Genomic DNA, 20,066 nt, shown 5'->3' on the forward strand with positions numbered 1-20,066 from the left:
TCTTGTCAGTGAAGACAATAATAGCTGATTTTTCCTACTTGTGTTTATTTAGCAAGCCATTTGAGGCAGAGACCCTTTCCACCCTCATATATATAACACACCTATTGCAGAAGAACTCTGATCATTTGTGCTGCTGTAATAGGAGTAATTGTACATATTCTTTCCTCCAGGTATTCCCCTGTTCTTTGAAAGTAAACTCCTGGATCTACAGGATCACTATGTAGTCGCCAGTAGAGGCAGGGTAAAACTGTGTACAAAGGAAGAAGCCCTGAGGCAATATGAGTATTGAGGAACATTCACGGTGTATATGACTGAAGCACATCTTGGCAAGATATTCCAGTTCATTTAAGCACCGCATTAGCCTTGATTAACAGTCAACTTTTGCTATCAAATACCACCTATTTAATTAAGTTACCCTGTAAATTACCCATAATAAGAAATGTTGTGGCTTAGATACAAGATGTAGCAGCTGTAGAGAAAGACTCTCTTAGACTGGTGATTGCAGTGTGAAGGCTTGATGTGTGAAGATACCACAGTTACATGGTGGCCTTTATATTATTTTTATGCATTAAAAACAGAAAGCAGGTCCTAAAATTTACCTGCTGTTTAAATTACTGTTCTTGCCCTATAGTATTTCCTTTTCCCAAAATATAGTCAAGAAATGCCTTCAGGGGTACTTTTTAGATCCTAAACAAAATTTAAGAAAATGTTATTCTGAATGGTAACTACTATAAAATATACTCTTGTCTGTCAACACAAAGGAGCAGAGAAAATTATTCAAGAAACTGACCTATCACTGTCTTCTCTATCTAGAAAATGAGATAAATGTGACCAAATGTCTTAGACAAAAGACTGGGAAGTAAAGGAAAATGGATTCTTAAAATATATAGGCATGATTCTAACTCAATTTCCTTTAACTTTCCCCTCCCCTCTCAGTAAGGCTGATCCCCTTCAAATCTCTGAAAATCATGTGGTCAAGCAGTTTAAAATCCTGTCATCTATATTTAGAGTGCTCAAAAAATTTCCTGTATAGACTTTCTGTTGTCATCAGCACAAACGTGTGCTCTGGAATGTTACTGCAATGTCAGTCGAAATTAATAAAGAAAAAAGAAAGGTGAAGTAAAAAAAAAAGAAAAAATAACATTTTAAACTATGTAAAATATGGTATGATTTAATCTTATCAAAAGTTTGCAAGACTTTCATGAGCATTTTTTCCTTGACTCACAAAAAAAAAGTATTTTGGTTAACACAAAAGACTGAAATTAAAATACACCTGACAGGACGTCAGAGATTTCATGTTTGTCAAGTATAGGATATATTATTGACAATTGACCTTTTATATTTATATTTTAATGATCTCTAGTTGTGCTGATTCATTTTAGAATCCTAGAAAACTGCACTTGCAACAAATCTTTTTCCTTGGGAATTATCACTAGCTGATACTGAAACTTGTATCCAAACAGTTTTGTTCCATTGCTTCAGTGGAGTTTCAACCTATGTTTGTGATTGACTCTTTTGTCAGAATTTATGTAACCTAAAAATTGGATCTAAAAAGTGTGATATCACACCATATTTTTCCAAAACTATTCCTAAAATAACCCTTCACTAGGATATTCTATGTGATGAGAGTTTATGATACTATTTTAGATTGTAAGTTGTGAAATGAACTTCAGCATCCAAGCATTGCTTCTATATCCCATAAAGGGCAATGTTTGGAATATGAACAAAATTATGGTCTGTCACTACAAAATGACATTGTGTTATCAAGTAATATCTGGTAAGATGAAACAGTTGGAAGGGGATCTAAACACTTTTGATATTCATCCAAAGTGAAGAAAATCATATCTGTTCTGACTGGTTGAAAATTGTTTTGAGCAATTTATCAGACTATCAATGTCAAAGTTAGTGTTGTGAAGTACAGATTGAGACAGTAATTTTGGTCTCAAAGACAAACTTTCATTCCAGCTATAAGAAAATATAATATTAACACACATTGTTGTAATTTAGACAGCTGTCAAATCAGTTGTGCCATGAAATGAGCTTTGAGAGTCGTTAACATGCGAAGATACTTTGTTAATTACATCAATGGTAAATGATGCACTGAGTATGCCTACCAATGAAAGCATCCTTAATGGGAAGCTGTAACATGTAAGCTAATGCTGTTTGTTTCATCTGAATGGCCCTCTCACTGGAAATAGCTGACATATAAAATCACAATTTGCCATCAGAAAAGTTGTTTGAGCTGTTACTTATCCAGCTCATAAAGGTCTTTTTTAGAACTCTGGCATTTTATAAATTTGTGTTTGTTCAAGAAAGAGCAATAATCTATGGGCAAACCAGATTTTGGTACATGTTGTGACCCAATATTCAACAGAATAAAAGAATTGCCTGACCCCAAAGGATTAATGATAGTAACCCTAAAAGACACCAATTTTTACACTTTTCTCTAGATCTGTCATAGCTATATACAAACTGAAATAGGTTTAAATCAGATTATTTAGTGTTACATGCTTGGTAGAAAAAATGAACTGTAGCTCATGTGATGATTACAATCATAGAATATTTCACATCTTTGACATAGCTATGCTTTCTACAAGCTCCTTTGGCATTTACCAAACTTTTCCTTGGTGCTGTGGAATTAAATTCTCTGCTTTGCTCTCCAGTTGTGCTCACCACCCCTTGTGAGTTCCTCAGACAGTCCCATTCTACAACTAGATCAAATTTTATAATTTTCAGCCACTTTAAGGTTGCTTTGCCTGCCTGTATCATGGTTTTCATTGTACCATCTTTTAAATTTTCTTTCAATTTAATGCACTTCTGTGCATTCAGAAAAATCCTCTAGTTCACAATATTTTTTCATGTTTGTCCTTCTCTGTAAACCCACAATCTCTGGGCCATTTGTCCTAATGGTTCTCTACACTTCCTCATGCTCAGAATGTTAAATCCCTTCTATCCTGCCAAAGGGCACCATTTGTTCTTCCTAATCCTATTGCAAATATCCCTTCTACTGCCACCATCTACCCATCTCATCTGCTGTTTTCTCTCTGCACCATTTAAAATAACAGTCACATATAGAAGACAAGAAAACTAAAATAATGCTTCAAAATTAACAAGATGTGTCCATTCACCTACATGAATTACTACTTTTATATTCCATGCCACAAAGCTGCTTTTGATAACCCCTTTCTGTTCTGCCACATCAAAAGGCAAAGTTCAACCAGAATTCCTCTGTCACCACTAGTAGCTCACTTTTCACATACTAATTCACACTGCAAACCCATCGAAGCAAGGATTGTTCTATTTAAACACCTTTTACAGGCGTTTGGGGCTTAATTTCTCTCTGCCATGCCCTGATTCTCTACCCTAACATCATACAACCCTTCTCTTTTACATGTGAGAAGCCACAGCACTGTTTCTACCATTGTCTCCCTCTTCCTTCTCAGAAGCAATGAAAATATGATGTTTGTTTATTCCATGAGCAAAGGTGACAGAGGATGCCTGTCTAGAATCAGGGTGAGGAGAAAAGACTTTAAAACTGAAAGATCAAAAGGGAAGGCATCTCATTTAAAAGTGAGGGCTCATTTCAAAGCAATATAGGTCTCAGTTATAACCCTGTAAGAGTTTTTAATTGACGGGGACCTAAGGAGCTGGAGAAGAAACTCCTCCCTTCAGAGAAACTGAAGTATCTAACGGTGCTTGCTTATTTCTGTTATCCACCCAGTAGGATGGAGGCCAAGCACCACAACATAAAAGAGCTGCAGTATTAGAATTACATAAAACAAACTATTATAATGCTCCACTAAGTTATTTATGATCCAAAGATTAAAAATTATGTACAGAGTTACACACACGCTCCTGCACAAAGCTGGCCAGAGGTTAGATTGGTCTAGTGGAATCAGCTATATAATTCAAGGCTCTCTGGGATGAAATTCTGGCCAACTTAAATATGCAAATTTACATCAGAGTTGGAGATTGGGTTCAATTTGTATCACTAATGAACAATGAGATTAAGTGAAATAGATTCAAAATCATCTCACACTGAATGAGGTGTTCTCATTCTTGTGCTTCACCCTCCACATTTGCACAGGAAACACCTCACAAGTTAACAGTTATAGATATAATGATAAAAACATACTCAGGAAAAACAAATAGAATGGGGTCAGTATACAGAGAAATGTACTGCACTCAATGTCTCCTATTTTATATTTTGTTATATTTTAAGTTTCACATCTTATATCCACCAGTGCATTCTTTATCTCATAAATGGAGTGAGAACTAGTTCTATGTCTGAATAAATTTCTTAGAAATTATTTTGAAGCATAAATTACAACATACTTTTTCTTCAGACTTGCTCACTATGTATTTTAATTTTATTAAAATAAAACAGCCCCAAATAAAGTCTATTCAACCTGGAAGAAAACTGAATTCTACCAAGCCTGATGAGCATATGAGACCTATAACCTTTACCAGTTCTAATCTCAATTTCTGATCTATAAAATATTGTACTCATGAATTCCTATTGATTGCTAACAATGCTTTTTTTTCAAAGGAGTTTATTTTCAGCATGCCTTTAATGGCAGTGTTCATACACACTGCAAGGATATTGAGCACTCTGAAACCCCCAATTGCTTTTTTCTTTCTATGCCAGTCCTGTAGTGATGTTCTCCAGAAAAGCTGAAGAGGGTTTTAAAAGAGAGAACATTTTTCTCTGTTGTTCAGGCTTTGATTTTTGTCTGCTCAGTAGAATCACTAATACGCCTTGTTTCACGTATGTTTTGAGGAGCTGAACATCAGAGTTCAGATTTCCAAGCACAAAAGATTAACACAGACCACTCCTATTGAACTCTTTCTGTAGACACCAGGCACAGAAGCACAGCAGGATGATTTCTTCTCAACAGTTCTCAGAGCCTGTTTATAGACATATGTCTACAGATGGGTTTCAAAATATCTAGTGCTTTTAGATGTTTTCCTAACCTTCCATTCCATGGGGGACCATCCTTTTCCTTCTTCCCCAGAATGAAGAAAAGCCCCAACATAATATTTTATATATGTATAAGAACTTACTGCAAGAGGTAGGAGGGTCTTGCATGAGAATTTAACTGAATTAGTCTTCAGTCTTGCACCTCGTATCTCCAGTTGTCCTGTGTGCTGTGCATGACTGCCCAAAGGGATGCCAAGGGACGACTGATGAACCAGATCTAGAGGCTCTAGTAATGCACATATTCTTCTGTTCTGTTCTGAGTGTGCAAAAGTGACTTCACTTCTCAAACTGGAGAAGATTTATAGAGTATTGCCTCAAAATAAAACAGGGAATTTATTTGTTTCCTCTCCTGCCCACTGTGTGGCCTGATATTCAACACTGGACTAAACCCAAAACTTTGAAATAGACAGCTACTTGTAGCAAAGCAAATGCTCAGATCACTAGGTGTAGAGTAGATTATAGACTAGCAATCCAAGATCAAAAGGAAGAAACCAATAAAATAACTTATTACTCTGTACTACTTTCCAATTTAAGTCTGCAATCCAATACAGTTAATTTATCAAAGTGTACAGAGTTGTGACAGATGGGGTAAAATGCCATCAGCTACAGACTTTGTTGACAGACTCATAGCTAGGAATTCTTAGAAAAATAACATCTGAGAAGCAGGACAAAAATCCTGGCAATTGGATTTCTTTTTCATAGGAGAGATGCTGAACAGAAGTGTCATGGGAGAAACAGGAGATTACAAACCATGTACTCTGCATAACAAAGTCTTTTTTCCCCTGGAGTAAAGTTGCCAGTCAAAGTTCGTTCACCAATGACATATGGTAAGCTGACAGTGTGAGTTTATTTCTTCTGTCAATAGAGGAAATATAGGCAAGAAAGAGAAAGTTACAGATAAATATACCACAGGATAGCTCCTCTGAGCAAAATCACCAGAAGGAAATGTAGATGTATTACCAAAACATGATGTGAGAGGAATCACTCTCAGTTTGCAAATTTTCCCTTCCATCTCCCACATCTGCAAAGTTCTGGGACAGGAAGAAATTTGTGGAGTCAGTGGAACAGAAGAACTCTAGTGTCATTGTCAGCTCTTCCCTGACCTCTCCAGTACTTTTCTTTATTATGAGGGCAACCCTCTGCAATCCTGTTATTCAGTACAGCCAACCTCCTGCCAAGAAAGCTCCAGGGACAAGGACAGGACCTCTGCCTGAATGCAATAAAGAACAACAGGAAAAGTTTTATCCTGTAGTCTGAGAGTTCATCCAGAGGAAAAAACCCACTGCTCTCCCAGATAACGAGCTCTCCCAGTGCCCCAGACTGAACTAACTTGTTTCCTCAAAAAAATTCTCAGTAGAGTTCATTACAGGAGCTACTTTGTGTAAGTAACACTGACAAGCCCATATACATTTGGCTCCCTTTATCCACTCATGTCATATTAAGGGCATGCAGTACAAATTCTTTGTGCCATCACACAAATTGAGAATTGCAATGGCCTGTAAGGCTTATTATGCAGTTCTTACATTGCTTCATGGTATCTGAATCAGGGCAGAAATATCAGGATATTTCCTGGAATCCAGGAGAGACAAGTGCCCAACAGGATGAGCTAACCCTGAGGGGAGCATACTCAAGATACTCTGTTCAATATACTAGACCTTCTAAAATGCTGAAGAGACACAGAGCAGTGCTTCCCACATTTTTGGGAGAGACTTGACATGTATACATGATTCCCTGAAAGGCTGGAGCAGACTGTGCTATCTTGTCCACTGCCCATTCCTGCCAAAGCCTCTCACAGTGCACACATAACCCACAGCCTACCAGTACTCCAAGTAGCACCTGGTTGTAAAACATAAATGGGATTTAGGAAACAGAAAAACTACCTGGCTGTTCCCCATTGTTGTTACACATCTCTGCAAGGTCAGGCAAGCACAGTGCAACCTACAGACATTACCTTTGTGCCAGCTGTTCTCTTACTCCAGGAAAATAACGTTGCTTTAATCTCATTTGCAAGAGTCTGATAAAAGAGAGTCATTTATCATCCACTTTAAATGAATAAATCTCATTTAAAAATCATTGTGATGCAGCTTATATGTGATCTATATTGCTAACTTATCACTGCAAAACCTGACAGGCCTAAAATAAGATCTTCCAGATGCATATGGATATGGGGAAGTAAGATTGAATGCCACACTGCCCCTCTGCTTCACTCTGCTCTATGGTGGACTGAAGTCAGGAACAACAACTCTGAAAAGTAGAAAGCAGATCCTTGCATATTTCAGTCCTTTGAAAGGTGTTTCAGGGTCCTCCTGAAATAAAGGAAAAGATGCTGTGGGAAGCAAAATATCACTGAAGAGGTCAGTAGCATGTTTGAGTGTGCGTGTGTGCTGGTGGTAATGGTGAGTTGTCTGTCTGAGAAGCTAAAAATGTTACATGTTACAGCCTTGTTTCATTTGTGTACCCAGCTCACACACTCTTTAGGAGCTACAGGATGAAAATTGTTGGTCAGTTTTTAGAGGGTCACAGGAGTTTGAGGATTGCCTACATATTGGGCATGAAATGATGCCAGTCAAAGCTCATTTATGATGTGGTAAGCCAACCTGATGACTTCATATTTCTTATGTAAATAGAGGCAACATGGGTAAGAAACAGAAAACTAGGGACACATATACTACAGGATATTCAGCCTTGAAAAAGTTGCTGTAAAGTGGCATGGGAAACAAACTATGTATCAGGACCTCAAGACTAATAAACCCATGGACTGCTAAATGTAAGGGTTCAGAAGATGAAAAATCATTAATTTCCTATTAACAGACACTTTATTCAGAGATCATGTCTTGTTTTAAGACTTGGTAGAAATAATACAATAAAATATGACCTGTAAAACCCAAGTAGTTTTCCTGAGAATATGATGGTATGGGTTAAAATAATTTGAGTTCCTAGTGACTTGTCTTCTCTGTGCCCTGACTCTCCCTCATTTTATCTTGGGTGCACACACAAGCACAGAGTGGTTGAAGCTGGCATGGGTGTGTAAGTACCTTACAGCCAGTGTGTGTACAGGCACTCTCTGGGTAAAGGAAATGAGACAAACAAGGATGCCAGGATGTCAAAGTGTCCATAAAACATTCTGTATCCCTGTTTTGACCACTACACTTGTAAAGGCTGCTAATAATTCTATGTTAAGAAACATCTAAGAAATATTACAACAAAAAAGAAAAAAAAAAAGAAAAAGGAGGGAAAAAATCCAAACAAAAAAAAAAAAACCAAAAACCAAACCATTGAGGATCTATCTGAAAAATCCAAGGATAACAGTCTATGCAGTGTTTTGAACCCAGTACAAAGACAAGCACTACCTCATGAAAGGCCTCTGTGTCTTAATGTATTTCTCCCTAGTGAGGAAACTAATGGAGGATGTTTAATGCTGTACTTATCTGTCTGTAAGATGGGAATTCTGTGCAGCAAAAAGTTACCAGAGAAACCAAAGGAGGTTTGTAATGTAAGAGGAGAGAGCTCTGGGAAGGAGATAAGAGAGGAACATTCTTTTCTAGCAGGAATGCTGGTCTAGCTCCAGGAAGGACTGAGCTTAAAGAGGAGCTAAACTGGGAAGATTCAGCAGCTTGGGAGACCAGTCACAGGCTACAGAAAGCAATTCTGGACCATCCCAGGGGGACAGATCCGAGAGTCCAAAATACATTTCAGAGTAGTAAGAAAATTGAGGTATAGAAACATATCCAGGATTTATTGTTTTCTGGCTCTTTTTTAACCCCCAAGCAATCAAGGGTACTGTCACTTCCAAAAGGCACATACATAGCACTTACCTCAGCTTCCCAGAGGAGTTATGGTCCAATTACATCTGTAGTTGAAATTGTGAGAATGGGTGCTAGACATACACCCATGTTTGGAGATTCTATGGCCAATTTTAGACCTAAGCTAAGAAGTCACCAGAGGCACAAGGGAAGAAACAACACTACAGTCCATTTGTACAGACAAAAGCTTTCAGCAGGTGAGCTCCATAAAATAGGATCCAGCAGTCTCCCAAGTGTCAGTACTGCAAAGACTTTATTAGATCCCTGACAATCATTAGATACCTCTTTTCAAAAGAAAGATGTTCAGGATTATTCAACTACACAGTTGACCAAGACTCAGAAACATCCTTAATTAACTTTCAAGGACATTGCATGTGCTTGAACCACTTAACAATGCCTCCCGTTCAACTTTTGACATGAATATTTTCTGTAAGTGTTATGAGAATATTAGGAACAAAATAAAATTATGCAAATGTGTCTCCGTGTCTTTCTATCAGTACCCATGTCACCAATTTCCATTAAACAGTGGAAAAAACACAGTTTCATTTTTTTGGTATTACTTCTCATGCAGTCCCTGGAAGTCACTTTGCTTTTCACCAAATATCTGCACCACCCCATACAACACTGTATTCTAAAAATCTAGAGTACCAAAGCATCTAATTTTACACACAAATACAGCATACAGTACAGATACAATCTCAGCTCCATTTTCTTAGGTGTTTCGTCTTGCTCTGTGCTGGTGACAATGAAGTTTCTAACTGAGTTCACACGAAATAAAATGCTTGTCAGTAAAAGTGGGACTTTTCTGAATGGATGCAGCACAATGGGTACAAATTCTCAGGACAGTAGCCACTCAGGTTAATTGCCTCTACAGACACTCTGCACAAAGCAGAAGGTAACCTTCTCCACCTCACATAAACCAGCTCATATGAGCCGTGCTGTTAGTGCACACTGGAGTGGTCTCACAGAGGCAGCATGGCATGCCTATAGCACTTTTCATTCAATCTTCACACCAATTTCTCATATAGGTAATCTCTAAGAGACACCTGGTACAGACTAGGAATAAGAGAAATAACATGACAGCAGATTATCCACAATCTAGACAACAACAAGTCCATAGAGAACTTGAGAGATTTACTGTACAACTTCTCTAATCTACTTAGGGGAAGCTAAGTAGCTGTTAGCAAATCTCTAGACAAAAGCTGACCAAAAAATGTTTTTAAATGTAGGATAGGGACTTGTTTATAGCCCACATCCATCATTTTAAAAATGGAGGAAGAAGACAAAAAAGAACAGTATGTCTTCCTTTGTCTTCCTTTCCTTTAACAGAGGACAAATGTTATTAACTTCCTTATTACGTTCACTGTTTGAATCTAAGTCCAAAAACAGCTCTTCTGAGATAAGGTCAAGGTCATGCTCCACCTTATTGTTATGGAAACAGCACACCGGGTCAGGACTCATGTCTTGTTGAGATTTTGCTTTCTCATTGCAAGGTCCCTATTACCACAGCTTCTGATAGCTTAATGCTTCATAAAGGAACTACTGAAATGATTGCACACTGAAATCAATAATATTTTTCTCACCACTGATAGAGATGTTGAAGTAGATTTCATAGAACTAATTGATTGGAGGGAATGTGGAGCAGTAAAGATTAGAGAAAAAGCAAAAATTTTATAAAGTGACACAATCTTGGCATGTACAAGAAAGATGATTAACTATTCTACACCATTCACACTAATCAAAAACCGAGGTCAGAAATGCACCCAAAGGTAGAACAAAGAGTGCCCAAGCATCCCAGCCCTCTGCAGCGATGTTGAAGACACAGTAGCAAATACTTTTGCTGTTATTTTGTTTTCACTTTTAATTAGTGACTGTTTACTGCTATCATCCAAAACGAATTGAAACCTTTACTAGATACAAGTTTAAAGTTTAAGAATCTGATAGAGGCGTACATGAAAAGAAAAACCACTTCCCGGAAATCTTTCTTAGGTGATCTTGTAATGATGCATTAAATTTCTGTGTACTGCTGAAAACTGGCAATTAGTCAATTTTAGATATGAACAGATAAAAATGGGGTTGTCATGATGCCAAGCAGCACTGACACTGAGAACACAAATACCAGCATGACAAGCTTTATAGTTCTGTTATTCTTATTATTATTCCACTCAGTTTTTCTGGTCTATTGCACCTAGGCATGCAGGTCAGCTTTACATGATCATGTGCAAAATGAGAAAGAATTCTTATAACTCAAAACCATAATAATTTACAAGTGTTTGGCTGAAAGGCAGACATGTTTTTCTTCTTCTGAGCAAGACCACTCAAATGAGTTCCAGGTTTTTCTACACTCTAAATATAAACTACTCTGTTCCCAATTCTTAGTTTTAATAAACTTTTACTGTAGGACAAAACTAGCAACCATGGGAAAGAAAAGGCACAAACTCAAGTGATGAACTAGATCTCCTAAAGCAGAAATTTGCTGCAATTTTTTCAGACATGGTCATGCAGCCCTAAGCAAGGCTGTGAGTGAGTACACGAGTTCTTTTGTTTAGGTACACCAGCAAGGCTAAACAGCTCTTGGCAAGTTTATACCCCAAGGTTGCTATATTGCTTCCAGTAGCCCAGTAACACATGATCTCACAGACACATCCTTATGATATCCTCGGTGATCTCATTAGAAAAATGCCTCATTCTGTGTGTTAATATTCAAGCTGCCATTCTTCAGGTCTGCACTACACCACTTGTCTTGTTCTGGAAGTCAGAAACTGAAACATGCACTAGTCCCTCATTGTAAATGGGCAAGATTTCCTTCAATAAATAAGAACCTTTTTCTTCTGCTGTGACTACCTAATTCAGGTGCCAGACAGTTCTCATCACCACACAGCAAGGAAAAATCTAAATACTGGGGGAAGGAAAGGCAGCACACAGGCAGGATATAGCAGTGATCCAAAAGGATTGACAGCCACTGTACTAAACAATGTTCCAATTGGTACAGAGAGGCAAAATTTAAATAAAATCCAGATTTCACTTAGCCTCAAGGCAACATTTTCAGAAAAGATCTCATCTTAAAAAGAAAATGTTGAAAGCACAACTAGTTCAAACCAGTCACAAAATCCTGTGGAAGAATAAGTTATATGTAAGAATAATCAATAGAACTGGAATAATTTTGACTCTGAGCCTGCACTCTGTTCCCTTTTCTTAAGCCTTTAAGTGAGGACATCCCTTGAAAAGAAATGGCACTCCCAAAAGGCACGTGTCTTCCCATGTGACTATAAGATTGAAAAGAAATATTATAAAATGCAAGGGATCTGAAATTTGATACTGGGGAAAGTAAAAGATCTTTTTCGAGGGGAGAGAGAACCTGTTTATTTTCTTGTAACTCACATGGTTTACAGAATGATCCGTGACTAAGGAACCTAATGTAATTAGGGAACTGAATAACCTAGTAGCAAATGCATCTTAAATGGAGGTGAATGCTGAATAATGGAAGGAACAGGATGAGCTCCTTGCATGCTCTGATGGCTTGTGCCCATAATCATTTAGAAAAAGAATTAGACATCTTTCTGAATAGCACGAAGTCCAATGGCAGTATGAAAATCACAAATAACCTCTTAGCCTTCATTTAGAAGCAGATAACAAGCAATCTGGAAAACATCAAAGTGCCATTATATGAAATCAACAGCACAATCACATTTGCTGTCTGGTCATCCAATATCTCCAAAACCAAAGCACAAGTAGTACAGAACAGGGAAGGGCAATAAAAACAACTAAATACACAGAAATATCTCCATTTTTAAACAGATTGAAAACAAAGAAAAAGAAATACAGCGTTTTTTTTGAAAAGCAAAAGAACTCAAAACCTGGGAATATAACATATCTATGAAATAAGTAATGTATAAAGAAATGTAGTAACTGGATCCTAGCTAATAAGGAAACATCCTAAAATATAAGAGATTTCTTAAACTGATAAAACAGGTGAAATTTAGTTCCATGAGATACTATTGAAATAAAGATTTCACTAGGATCAAAACGAAGCTACCTGAAAAAGATACATTTCAGTAACACCAATCTGTTTGCTTTCAGATATCAGTGTGCACTGAGATATAACTGCAAATCTTCCAATGAAAGATTAGATTTTAATCTTTCTCTAAAAGATGCAGTATTGGATACTGCTGGTCTTAGGAAATATAGCTCTAAATGTATCTTGAGGCTGGTCAAAATGCCAGTGTTACTTGGGAAATTTAATAGTGTAATGTGTCCACTAATAAATTAGAATAATTTGGAAATAATAATTTGGAAATTACCCATTTTTTTCAGAGGGAAAAAAAAAAGATAAATGCAAAATAGAACATCCCAGTGAGTTGTTTGTCAAAAAGGAAATTAACAAAAACAAACAAATAAAACTCCCACAAAGAAAATATGGGGAGCGTGATTCATATCAATGAAGTCTTGTTGCTTTGAGTTGCTCAGCACAAATAACTGTTGCCAATACGTTCAAGACTCACAAATGATGAAAACTTCTGAAAAATATGATTTATAAAAACTCAAAATGCAGTGCTTTAGCTAATTGCTAAAAAGGTTAATAGTTTCTCATGTCTCCCCCACCAAGGTTAGCAGTTGATCTCACCTGTAATTGAGCTACTACTTCATGTAGTGAAGCACACTCTCAAGGTATTCAACTTTTTATGAAAGATCAGAACCAGGTTTAATGATTCCAGTTTTTCTACCCCCTTTGGCTTAATGTAGGAAGCTTCACACAGTATAATTGAAATAAATGAGATATTAAACCCTAAAAGTCAAGGTACATATAATTAAAAAGTAATCACTGCTCACTTCAGCTACCTGCTAGGACATCATCTCATAAGTCTCAAAAGACACATCATTATAAGTGACTCATTTCTGCCTGCCCTTTATTTACAAATTAGCAGCACTACTGAAGTTTGTCTACTTTGATTATTCCACAGGCACCACGTAATAGAGAGGTTTGAGCTTCCCAAGCTCATTTGACAGAGGTTCACAGATCAGACTCAAACCAAGGACTCAGAGATAAAATGTTGTAAAGCCACCTACTGGAAAATCAATATCTCAGATGTAATGAGTTGTAAGACAAGTAAATTAGAGTACAGATTACTCTATCAATTGGAACACATAACTTTTCTCTGTAATTAAGTATTTCATATGTGATGCACTGCATTTGGCACTGGTTGCTTTGTCTAATTACTGTACATTTTATTTTAAATGAACAAGAAACTTCCTAAAATACCTTGGCTTCCAACTCCTAAGGTACATGAGCCAAAAGAGGCTCTGGAGTAAAGAGAAACATTTCCTGCCCTAGCAGTAGCTGGCATTGGAAATAAAGTGTGCTGTATAATTAATGTGCCTGTCCTTTCTCACTTCAGCCCTGCTACTGATATGAAAACAGTTACTTTTAGAATAGCTCTAATCATCACTTACCCAAATCACAGAAACAGCATGCATATGGAAGGCAACATGAAAAATTATAGCTCAAATCCATAACTCAAGGAAATATTTCTATTTAAAAGTACAGTTAAGAGGAATACACAATTCCTTAATGTTATTCTTAAAACACTCATTAAGAGCTTGCAAATCCTATTCCAGTTTGCAGTTGACTAAGGCACCTAAAATCTGTTACACCTGTACTAGCATGGGAATATGCTGTGAGCTCAGGACATGCACAGGCAATTACATCAACTTTGGAAGAGGAAGATCTTGGGGTGGGGTGGGATTCTGGACAAACAGAGACTACTCTGAACACTTGAGAAATCTATACCACAGCTAGAAGTTCCATACTGTTGAAGTTGAAGAAAGAGTTTGGAATTTGTCCATGTTACAACAAAAGTGTGAAGGACCAGCAATAATTTGAGACTGAGTTCTTATGTTGTGCAAACCTCTGGTCTCAGAATGGAGACACCAGAAATTATATGGTATTTGCATGCCAGGAGGTGGTCTGAAGACTTGTGGATCTGAGTAGTGCCTGAAATCTTAGATTTAAGAGTCTGAAAGTTTTCAACTATTTCTGATCAGATTTAAATGCAGAAGACTGGTAGATAGGATTCTGGCATTTGAACAGATTTGCAACTTGCATCTGTTTTTTAAGAATAGGCTAGGAGACTGCAGATGCGTGGGTGTGGAGGGTTATATATCAGAAGGTCTTACTGGAAATACCCTATCACCATGTATGCATTGATACATACTTTTTACAAAAGACATTTCATCTTATTCTGTGACTTTTAGGTACTGTATAGAGAAAGGTTTTGCTCACTCTAAGAATAAAAAAGAACTGAATATCTGCAGTTCTAAAGAACATCTTTGTGGACAGAGATGAAAAGTTCACTTTTTTGTGTTGTTCATTTATTCTTTATCTCCTTCCTTCTGACTGCTGCATCTGATCCACTACCCAGAGAAATCAAAGTGAGATTTTTCTGATCAGTGCTCCGCTGTTGGTGACAGATGTAATCAAAGACTGGGAGTTTATTGCATTACAAAGTGTTGGGATTTAGTAACAGATCAGATCAAACCAGTTAGGGCAAAGTGCCACAAATCAACATTTAAAGTGCATTGCCTTCTTCTTGAGTAAAACCTGACCACTTGTCAAGGAAGAAAACTTTTCATATTTTGATACGCACTTTGTCCTTTCAAACAAAGTCATGTAAAAAACCCACAGGTGCATGAGAAAACAGTTTGTGGACTGTCTGTTAAGAGAGAATTATTATGATTTTATTTAACATGTACTGTAGAGAAGATTTTTTTTATGAAGGAACCAAAAAATATTCTAGACCAAAGCCCTCCTGTACCACCAGTAACAGAGGAGAGAAATCTGTGCACTTTTGAGTTACACTTACCTTTCTTCTAATTTCATTCTACATTCCTTGAGTGATGTAAAGAGGCCAGGTGTTAATTAAGATAGGGTCATTTCTCATCTTCAAAAATCTTTACGCAAACATTTTCTAGACACCTAATAGGGGGCTGGTGTGTCTCCTTCAGGCCTAACTACACCATGCAATGAGGTAACACACAAGAGTTTCTAGGAAGAAAATCTAAAACACAACACAGAGCTGTGTGTGGTAACTAGCTCAGGTCAAGAAGATGTGTCTGATGAGCTCAGGCACCGCACTGGAACAATGTGCTCATCTTGCTTCTGAGACTGGCTGAAACATAGCATGACACATTCTCCCGAACATTTCACAAGGCATGTGTCTTTCTTGTTCTTTCAAACCTCCTTACAATCAAAAATAATCCATTTCCAGCAAGAGAGACATAAGTCAATAAAGCAAGGACAGCTTTAGGATGATTTTGAGAATCATGGTTTAACAGATCTAAAAAAGCAGCAGCATAATTTTGCATTATAATTCAGCTGATGGGAATCACGACTTCTTCACATGACAAGTCTCACCAAAATCAGAAAGATCATAAGGATTTTAAGTACTGATATCCCACACAAGAACACATGGACCCACTGCTGAGACTACACACTGTCACACTAAAAATCAATAGATGTGCTTTCACAGCCCCCTTTCTACTCTGGTGCTACTAGTTGCTGAATTTGAGCTACATATTGCAGTCGTGTAGTAGGATATTCAAACAGGAGCAAGTTCACAGAGAAAGAAAATAACTTACCTGCTTATGCTTTTAAATAGTGGTTATGGTTTTCTGCAATCCTGACCTTTAGTCAGTAAGCTGCATTGCACACCAGTTTTCAACAATAATAATTTTGTAGTTACATACACACTGTGGTAAAGAGCTGATAGTGTAATTTTCAACTTCATACTGAATATACATGTCTTCTTTTTAAAGAGAGAAAATTAGGTTTTTATTACTGGCCTGAGAAAACAAACAAATACAAAATAAAATGAAAACAGCACTGTATTTTTCTTTTGACCACAGCATAGTTAAATAAAGTCAGATTTGCCACAGACTGGCCAGATCAAATGCAGAAGTTCCCAGTACTTTGTCTCCATTGGGATTAGACCTATAAAAAGTAGAACAAGACACACTCCTTAGAGTGAAACTGCAGGAGACAAAGGTTCTGCCACACTAATACAAAAGCCAGGGAGCTGGGCACACAGGGTGATCTCTCCACCTGAGCAGACACCAGCTCAAAGTCAAGATACATAATAGAGAAGAACTTCAAAACTTTCCCGGTCATTCAGCACTCAGCAGGACTTAAGGTACAACTCACCTGCTAACCTTGAATAGCAGAAAATCAGATTACATAAGGAAGATCATAACACCTTTGAGTACTCTGATCCTAGAACAATAAGAATTCAGGTGATTCAACCTGTCCACCCCTTATGCTACTTCCATCCAGTCTGCTGCTAAAATTAGACGCCTTTGTCACTCTGCATGTAAGCTTCCACAGTACAAACACTGTTAAAAAAGGGAAGATGCATAGCCTGGAATGTTTTAATTTTGCACACCAAACTTCATAAAAATCTATTCACTTTATTCCTAGCAGCCATGTAGATATTTTCCTGAGTATTAATCATGGGATCTAATCTTAGTGTCAGGTTCAACCAAGCCCTGAAACCCTGAAGAAGGCACAGGTAAAGTCATTTATACTTCAATGCAAAGGAACTAGGGAGAGTATTCAGGAAAAGTAATCCTAATTCACTTTTTAATAAGATTAGTTAAACTGCATTAAGTTGGCAAGTGGATGCTTTTACTCAGAATGAAAGTGGCCTTAACTTGGTTTAGTTTAATTGTCTTTGGAAGAAGTTCAGGAATTAATCTGTTTTAACTAATCCACCTATTAAATCCATTAATTACTTCCAATTCTTGAGTTTTCCTGTGCAGGCAAAACCACTTTCACCTTAATTGTCAGAGTCTGAGCTTGAAGATCGAGTTGGAACAGCTTAAGGAGCACATTCCAGATACAGATTAGTATCTCCATGGCTAAACCTCATTAAATTCTGTGATCTTAATACAATTCTATTGCAGAACAAAGGAGATTAATCACCTTCAGTGGTCTACAGAACAGGTCATGTGTACACTAAACACAAGAGACTCATTTCAGGCAGGCAACAGATTCTGTTGGTCAAGGTCCATTTTAGCTGACAATGGTTGGAGCTTTTATGGGTGAGATTGTTCTATCAGCTGAACTGGTACACTGAAAATATTGAAAATGGACCTCAAAGGAAGAAAATATAGAACATTTCTCTCTTACTTTACATTCACCTCCTTTATGTTGGTCTTCTATCAGGTTTCTAAGGGTTTCTTCTAGAGCAGTTGATATGCAAACAGGATACATAGTCTGAGGCAGAAACTTCCAGGTGGCCCTGGGGCAGCAATACATCACCTGGTGCGTGTATGAGCCTTGCTCAGTATTTTCAAAGCTTTTCCATCTATCACCTGAAGGAAGGTCAAATAGATTGATTATTTTGCCATTCTTCAGAGGATGGAAATTACCATTAGATTAGGGGAAATCTGAACAAGTGACACAAATGCAAATGGAAATTCACTCAAGGAAAGCATGCTGAATTCAAGCCTGCTGCAGTTACTCATTTGGGTTTTGTGACACTTGTCAGCCAGGTATCACAAGCTTGCTGCAGGGAACATGTAGGAAACAGCCTCACTCTAGCCAACCCAGCCCAAATGTTACCTGTAGCTTTCACCTGAAAATGCTTCAAGGAGAACTCACATCCCCACATTTCTCATTTGCCCAGCCCTCTCAGGGAAGGGCTTCTACTCTCACAGCCTTACATCTTCACTGACCCCAGAAGGCGGGACTGGGTGCAGCTGGGGCCAAGCCACTTTGCTTCCCAGAGGATCTGTTTAACCTGGATAAGGAACAGAATTGTGGGGCAGGATATACTGAATCCATGCTCGTGTTCCTTCTGGCCACCAGAAAGAGGGGCTGGGTGGTGCAGATTCCAGACAAAACTTAGAAAAACACAACGATATGAGAAAGACACCAAACCAGATCTACTCTTAGCAGGAAAATTGTCTCAAACCCATTCATGGTATGAAGGTCTCAGCCTGCCTACCATGTCACAGAGCCAATGAGCTGATGCCCAAAACACAGCTAATGACACATTTCACTACTCAGAGGGGTGTGGGACCTATTCAACCAGAGACTGAACAGTGTCTGTCCTATCTGAACACTGCCACATAAAAACATCACTGTTCAGCCTGTGACAGACTGAATGGGAGAAATCCTCTAATCCCACTATAAGATCCTAGATCATCACGAGGCCAGGGAGATGCCTTGTTCCCGGTTTGCTGAATGTGCACAGCACCTTCTTTCACTGCAGAGTCTGGCTAGGTGCCCTCTGAAGGGGCAGAACTGATGCAACTGATCACCTTTTGGCTACATCCAGTTGCCACAGAACTAAAGCCATCATGACATAGTCCCAACCAATGAAAGTAAACTCACTTATTCATCTTGGAAGTTAATTCCAGAAGGTTGTACCAGGCCTGGAAAATAAATAGTTTGCTGTGGTTAGCCTTCTCCAAGATTGTTAAACTTCTACAACAGCAAAACCCTGAATTTAGCACTGAAAAGACTTTCTATTTTAAAGAATATTTGTGACAGCAAAAACTACTATCTTACACACACACAAGCAAGTGCTATTGCTGGGGTTTCTTTACTGACTTAGAAAGAGACACATGTTCTGCTAGCCTGACATTAGAGCAACAAAATAAGAGCCTTGCCTACCCTGTAAACAAAATATATTGACCATAAAAGCCAAACTCTGTGATTAATAGAGAAATAAAATCTTATGTCTTAATCATATTATTACCTGACTGTCAGTTACAGCAGTGGGCTGCAGTAAAGTTAATTTTCCTCACACTAGATAGTGTGGGGCTGGGGTTTGGATTTATCCTGAAAACCATGTTGGTAACAGAGGGGTGGTTTTGTTACTGCTCAGATGTGATCACACAGGCCTGTTCTGCTTCTCACACCACCCCCACAGCGAGTGGGCTGGGGGTGCACAAGGAACGGGGAGGGGACGCAGCTGGGACAGCTGGTGATACAGCCAACAGACCAAAGGGATATTCCATGCTGTATGCCATGATGTTCAGCATACAAAAAAATAGGGAGGAAGAAGGAAGAAAGGGAAAATATTCGAAGCATTGTTGTTTGTTTTTCCAGGTAACCATTAGATGTGATGGAGCACCGTTTTCCCGGGTATGGCTGAACCCCTGCCTGCCCACAGGAAGTAGTGAATTAATTCCTTGCTTTTCTTTGCTTGTGTGTGTAGTTTTTCTTTACCTATTAAACTGTCTTCATCTCAACCCATGAGTTTTCACACTCTTCCAATTCT

The sequence above is a fragment of the Camarhynchus parvulus genome, chromosome 2, assembly GCF_901933205.1.
Source record: "Camarhynchus parvulus chromosome 2, STF_HiC, whole genome shotgun sequence".
NCBI classification, from domain to species: Eukaryota; Metazoa; Chordata; class Aves; order Passeriformes; family Thraupidae; genus Camarhynchus; species Camarhynchus parvulus.